Raw genomic sequence first — 7,042 nt, 5'->3', positions numbered from 1 at the left:
ATTCCCAATAGTGTTCTGTAAAAGTATGCTCCTGAGTAATATTCTGCTGTAGTGGACATTGGGTTTTGAGTTCAGTAATTCAGTAGCAAAGTTGAGCTGCTATGGAGAGAATTAAGTTGTTAAAATTTTTATTTATTCTAAAATTTGTGTATCTCATTGGAAAAATGTGGATTTATTTCATGTAGATGCTACGACTGTGACTATGGTCTGAGATATCCAGGTATAAGATAAATTTTATCTGAAATTATATGATCCACATTTCAGAAAAATCTGTTTGGCTGTTGCAAAGTAATTCATACACTGTAGTTATGTACGTTTTTAAGGAGAGTTTCTTGCATCTGTCAGGGTAAAGATAGAGCATATTTGCATCTGGTAGCAATAAGGCAGTAAAGCATGACTTACATTTTCCATATCACCAACTGGATATGGAAATTTCTTTCAGATTGTGTGCCACAGGACAGTAGCACTTTCGGTTTGAAAGTGACAGTCTGTATATATATTTAAGGCTTGAAAAAGCTCTGCCTTGGAAAGGATTGCATGATGGTATTGTAAATACTCTGATGGGGTTTTGTATATACAACCTGTAGAGCTTTGGGCATCTTGAGAGCTGACTGTGTGAAGTATTCACGTATACATGAAAATGGTGCTGCTGTTTTTCCTGCTAGCATGTAGGTTTCTTTGAAGACACTTTTCTCACCTACAGAAAGCAAAGACAAAAAGTTTCCCTGTAAAATTTTTCTAATTACAGAAGCAGGAAGAGGGGCTTGGGGGAGGGAGGGAGGGAGGGAGGGAGGGCAGGGAGGGAGAAGACGTCACAAGTAATCCTTATCAACTCATTCCCTTCTTATCTTTAAGGCACATATGACAGCTCTGCTCCCTTGAGTCCACAAATTAGTAAGAGAACCTCTGGCTTTTTTCTCTGGGAGAGACGCTTTCTCTTCTCTGTACAGTGCATTAGCTTCTTCCAAATCTAACTGATCAGCACATTGAAAAAATATAATGTTCAGCATGCCTTCCAGCTGTTACACATAAAAATGCTTAACAGCAATTATCTTTTAGATACCTCTTAGAATTAAATAAACATATGATTCAAAGAAATATGGACATATTAAGTGTGTTGGCATGCATTTGACAGATGTTGTTGCAAGTATTTATCATGGTAATTTTAAATTGTTAGTATTTCAAATGGTTTGGAATCAAAAGCAGGTTTCAGCAAATTATTTTTCTAATATCTGTCCTGAAGCGAAATTGAATTGGGACTTTGATCTTCTACATCCTGTGAATAGTAAATTCCGCTGCAACAGTTTGGTAGACTGAAGTTCTGCTGGATGGATTGATATTCCATCTTCAGCCTTCCAAAATATATATGTATCACAGACTGCACGAAAGATTGCTCTTTTAAAAAGAGCATTAGAAAAACATGCTGAGGCAATGTTAATGACACTGGCCATCTTGAAAACTCTTGTAAAAAGGCTACCACTTACAAAGAGACTGCACTTAGGTTTAAAAAAACCTTGTTTAACTCAAGCTCTTCTACCTCAAATGGTCTCTGGTGATACTACTACTGAGCGGTGTGACTTGAGGATTAAAACAACATGGAAGAAAATCTCCTTGATATGAAAGACTGTCTGCTAAAGGTTAGTAATAATTTTGGCAACCATCAAAAGCACAAATTTGGTCTGAGGACATCAGAACACTGTAGCACTTGTTCCTTCACTAAAGAAGTTCAGAAAACTGGAGGCAGGATAGCCTGAGAGCCATAATATTCCGTTGAAGATTGGAGGACTAATGACAGGATAAATTCACTTTAAACAACCCATAATTGGAGCTGTCAGTCAGGGATCTAGCAGAGTGTTCTAACTGCCCTGCAGGTGACAGAGAGAGATTCCTTCTGGGACAAAAGTGCTCTCAGACACTCTCAAATCACATATGCAGCAACTTTTCACATGACAATTTCACACGTGGCAACTTTTCACTCTTTTATCCACCAAAAACTTTCTCGTTCATCTAGCATCAGTCAATCAGTACACAAACTCAAAGACTCAGAGAATGCCTTGGTTAGAAGGCACCTTTTAAAAATCATCCAGTTAAACCAACCCACCATGGTCAGGCTGCTTAATCTCTGTCCAGGCCCTGAATACTTCTAGTGAGGGGACATCCCCCACTTCCCTGGGCAACATGTCCTTCCAGCTTTCTGGGACACCTTTATTCAGGAAAAAAAGGACAGAAAAGTAATTGTTACTTCTAACCACAGCCACCAGTTAATAGACTTTAGGTTCAGAGGAGGAAGGAAGAAGGGGAGAGACCAAAGTTTGTAACCACAGATTAGCTCAATGTGTGGCAATTCACTTACCTGGATAAATTTGTTAAAGACAATGGGGAAAAAAAGAGGAATAGCCTGACCTCTGTGACTCCTTTGAATTGAAGATTCATCAGTCCATGCATAAGGAAGACCTTACTCAAACCTTGGATCCAGGTGGATAGAATGGATACAAGATATGTGAACTGGAAGGTAGACAGGAAGGGTATCCTTGATGACAGGAAAGAAAAGGAGTTGGTTTCAGGTACTAGGAAAGGAAAGTCTGAGAATGAAGGGTAAGAGGGTAGAGAAGATTAGGCAAGAAAGATAGGAAGAGCAGTGAAAATAAGAATGGAAAATCCACTGAAGCTGAAACTAAAAAACACCTTGTTTTTCCCTCTCCTACATGAATGTACATCAGTTTCCCTGATCATAACCCTATCGTACATGAATGCCTTCTATTATTTTCTGTGTTACTTTAATATCTCATTTGTTGCTTCATTGGGCACAACCTCTAACAATAAATAGCATAATTAGAATCTCACCTCAGGCTATTGTTAAAGATTTTGTAGTTTTTTGTAGTTACTGTACTAGTGAGAACTTGATGTTTTTTTCTCTGCAACAGGGTAAAGACTGATATTAAAAAAATATTTTTGCAGTTGTATATCTCTTTATGCATTCAGACATTCCCTGTGAAACCATTCCAAAACAACCATGAGGCATAGTTTTCCATTCAGAAAAGCAAGTCCTAGTCTCTGAAGCATTTATTTAACATCAAGGAGAGCAAAAAAGAATAAAAGCCTGAATAAGCAGCCACAAGGCCTTGTACTGAGGAGGCATGCTAAGGCAAATGAAATATCTGAGTCCAGCAGGCTGCCAGGGGGCTTCTCTTACAATTAAGTGTGTATCAACTCTGTTCTTGCTTCTTCACAGTGCACCATCTTCCAAAATACATCCTAGAAAACCATTTTCCATAGCTCTTTAAAGTGCTTGCTCTCTGCTCTGTTTTTTACAATTGCTTACAGGCTCATGTAGAGGGACATTTCCTGTAAAACTCCGTTCTGATTGTGAAAAGTGACCATAACAAAAATACCCTTTCATATGCAACATAATCAAAAGCTGTGAATTTCATAACATTAAAGGTATGTCCTGTGCTTTACTATATTAACCCTACAGATGTAATTTAGATGAAAGACAACCTTGTGTGAGATGTGGAGTTGTACCTACTTATGGAAAACTCAGGTTAATTGCTATGCTTGGTGACAACAAAATAGATCAAAGCCTTATAACCTGAATTATGTGTGCCAATGTGTGAGGTGAAAATGGCCTTGAATTTCAGAGACTATGGGTCTATCAAGCAGAATTATTTATATTTCACATGTCGATAATGTTCTTCTGTTGCAAAATCACTTGAATCATGGATGTTACGATGCAATAGCCACTTGACCACAACGCAGATTTATGTCTCCAAATGTGTATTTTAATTGTAATGCTGCAACAAGTAACTATATGGAAGCACAGCATTTACAGCTAAATTTAAAACTGTATGAACTTCATGATCATTCACAATACTGTAGAAAGTATCAGCAAGATACTGTTTTTAAGTATTTTTTTGCTAGAAGTACATCCATCATATCTACCATTAGTTACATCTGTGGACAAGACAGTGAAGTGTCATCAGTCACAAAAATTCTCTTTGGTTCAGCCCCTAAATCTGCTGTCCTCATTTGTGGTTTAGATCCAATTTAGATACTAAAGCTCTTCACATTGCAATATCACAAAGTAATTCTTGTGAAATCAAAAAAAAATTTTAAAAACCCTAAAATTACCTCATCTCTTCTGAGCAGAACACTAAATTTCTTTCTTCTGTATTTCCACCACAGTTTCATTTTATCTCTCCTCTTCTTAGCCTTTTCATCCTCCTCAGTATCTCCAGTTATTGCAGTGTGTTTCAGATGTTAAGGCTTAAACTTAGAATTCTGGAGATTTCAAGTTCCATTTTGTATCTTTGATTCTGTTGTAATATGAGGTTTTTAGTCATCAGGTAACTTGCCATTGCATCTGTAAAATGGAGTTGTTTGCATTTGGCCAGCAATGTGGCATATTTTGAATTGAACAAAATAATTTCCTGTGTCACTATGAGGTATTATTAAGTACCAAACACTTTAGTTCACCAAACAGTCAAATTAGCTGGGAGAGATTTTCTCCCAGATTAATGAAATGGAAAGAAATGTATTTTTAGTAGATTTCTATATAGTTAGATGAATAAGCTTTGCTTTAATTTACTTCTCTTATCCAAGGCAGGATCATCTTCTTCTGTGACTCTCCAGAATCTTCTTGTTCAAACTTTATAAAAAAGTTTGCAATGAAAATATACATGTGGTTTCTTTTCCTCCAGGTTTTAAGACTAATTGTAAAAAGGATCTGGCTTTGTAATTATGAAACCAGCCACTCCTTGCCCTCTTCTCAATGCACTTTAAGAGTTTATTCCTGTCTTTTCAGAGCTATTTTTTCATGTTTGTTAGCCCTTTTGCAGATTTCTTCTTTCTAAACTAAAAAAGGCTGTTGTTTCCAATTTTTATAGTTCTGAAATACAACTTTATTAGAGCCACATACAAGAGTACAATGCCTTAATTTATGCAACAAACAAAAATTTTTGGTTGCATCTCCCAGTATAGCATCTATTTTTATTACTGCTTTCTTCACAAATTTATATATGCATGTGTTTATTCATCTCTGTAGGCATTTGTCCCTATTTTATCAGACTGCATCTCCAGCTTGCCAAAATGATTTTGAATTCTGAATCTGTCTTCCAGAACTTTGTGGTCAGCCTAAGCCTGGTGTTGTGTGTAAATTCAGTAGTGTCCAGTCACCAGAAAAATAAAATTCCCCCCAAATACTGGATGCAATACTCCAGATATCACCTTAAAAAGTGTTAAGGAAGAGAATCACTTTCCCTAATCTACTGGCTGTGCTCCTGGTAAACCAGATCAGAGTGCTGTACACTGTATACTTATTCTCTAGACATTTACTGAACTATTTTATGTACTTAGCTACCCATCTACTGTGGTAGTTAATTCTGATTTCTTTGTCAAGCCCTTGGAATCTACTTGTGTTGAATACTGCTGATATAATTAATTTTACCACCAGACGATAAAAAGGCGGGACTGAGATAAAGTTCCCAGGTACTGCTATGGTGAGTACAGTTAGGGGCTCTACACTTCTTTTGGAGTTTTGGCTGCTGAGTTTCAGAGCCAACTTCCACGGCACAGCTGACTGACCTTAAAACAGATTGCTGGGAGATGGCTCAGCAGGGCTCAGCCCCTCTCATTTTGGGAGCTACTTCTAAGCTGGGTGCTCACCCGTGCTCTCTCACTAAGCTGTGCTGCAGCTTTGCCTGAGTCTTTCCACCTGCCTAGCTGACCTGGATACTGATCCTGGTCTACAAATTGGAATTAACTGGCTTGATCTTGGACATGTTGTATCACTATGGACATATCTGGTTTTACTGGACTGTTGGCTGACCCATCACAGAGCTTCTCAGCTATGCTTGCTTATAGGAGGTGGGACTGCATGCTTGACATCCTTGCCTGCCTTGTGGTGATGCTGCCTTTTTGGATCTCATTTCTTTATGGAACAGCTCCTCCTGCTGCTCCTTGACATGACCATTGTAATCTATGCTTCAACCATAATTCTCCCTTGTGGGCTTACATGGTGTTGAGCAGCTTTTGAAATAGTTGACTACTAGGCTTCTATGGTAGCCTTTCTCTAAACTGTGTATGGGGATATATACGTACTTTGTTAGTTGACTCCATGAGGATGGGGTGTTCAGGTTCAGCTAGCACCCTGCTGACATTGATTTTGACTCATGGGTAGACATTCTGGAAGATGGCCTGAGAGACCTTTGTGTCCATCTGCACCATGGACTCGGACTGGGTGCCTGACAATCAGTATCAAGGGAGTAAGGCTGCAAAATGCAATGGAGCACCTTCTTCTCAGGTACTGGTGACCAGAATGTGATATGGTGACAGTGACAGGCATGAGAGCACTACATAGAACATTAAACTGACCCTTTTCAGGTCAAAATGCGTCACTTCCTGTGCTGTTCCACCAAAGTGCACAGCACAATATGATCCCAGGAACTGAATGGTCATTTTTCACAGGGTGAAGGAATTATCTACCCATTAGCAGCTTCCTTTGACCCTTCCTGGAGAAAAAGATTGCTCCAGTGCTTTCTAGATGATTCCTGAGCATGAGCATAATTGAGAATACAGCAGCAGAATCAAATCCAGCACCTGGAATGGCAGCAGTGTCACTCAGATTGTCAGACCATTGCCAGATAGGGTAGGCTTGGCTTGGCTTGGCTTTTGATGTTTGCAGTGAGTAGAGGCACATGAGTCACCCTGGGTCTCTTAGCCATGGAAACAAAGGTCATTCCCTGGAGTGGGTTGCCAAGATAATATAAAGTTGCACACAGCTGGCCAGGCAGATCACATGGCCAGGAAGTACTTGAAAATTTTACTTTGAGAATGCTTTGAAAATTTAGCTAATGTCACTATGAAGCCATCAGAATTAGCAAGATATTTAAAATCTAAGCATCCAGAGCACAAAGACAAACCCCTACAATTTTTTCAGCCATGTTTCAAGCCACGTGACATTCAATTCAGTATTTTTCAAAATTTCACCAAACTTTATGACAAATGTGTAGAGAAGCCTCCTTTGAAGTTTCTTGCTTCACAGCAA

The sequence above is a fragment of the Ammospiza nelsoni genome, chromosome 2 (assembly GCF_027579445.1).
Source record: "Ammospiza nelsoni isolate bAmmNel1 chromosome 2, bAmmNel1.pri, whole genome shotgun sequence".
Taxonomy (NCBI): domain Eukaryota; kingdom Metazoa; phylum Chordata; class Aves; order Passeriformes; family Passerellidae; genus Ammospiza; species Ammospiza nelsoni.
Note: the sequence above shows the minus strand (reverse complement) of the source record.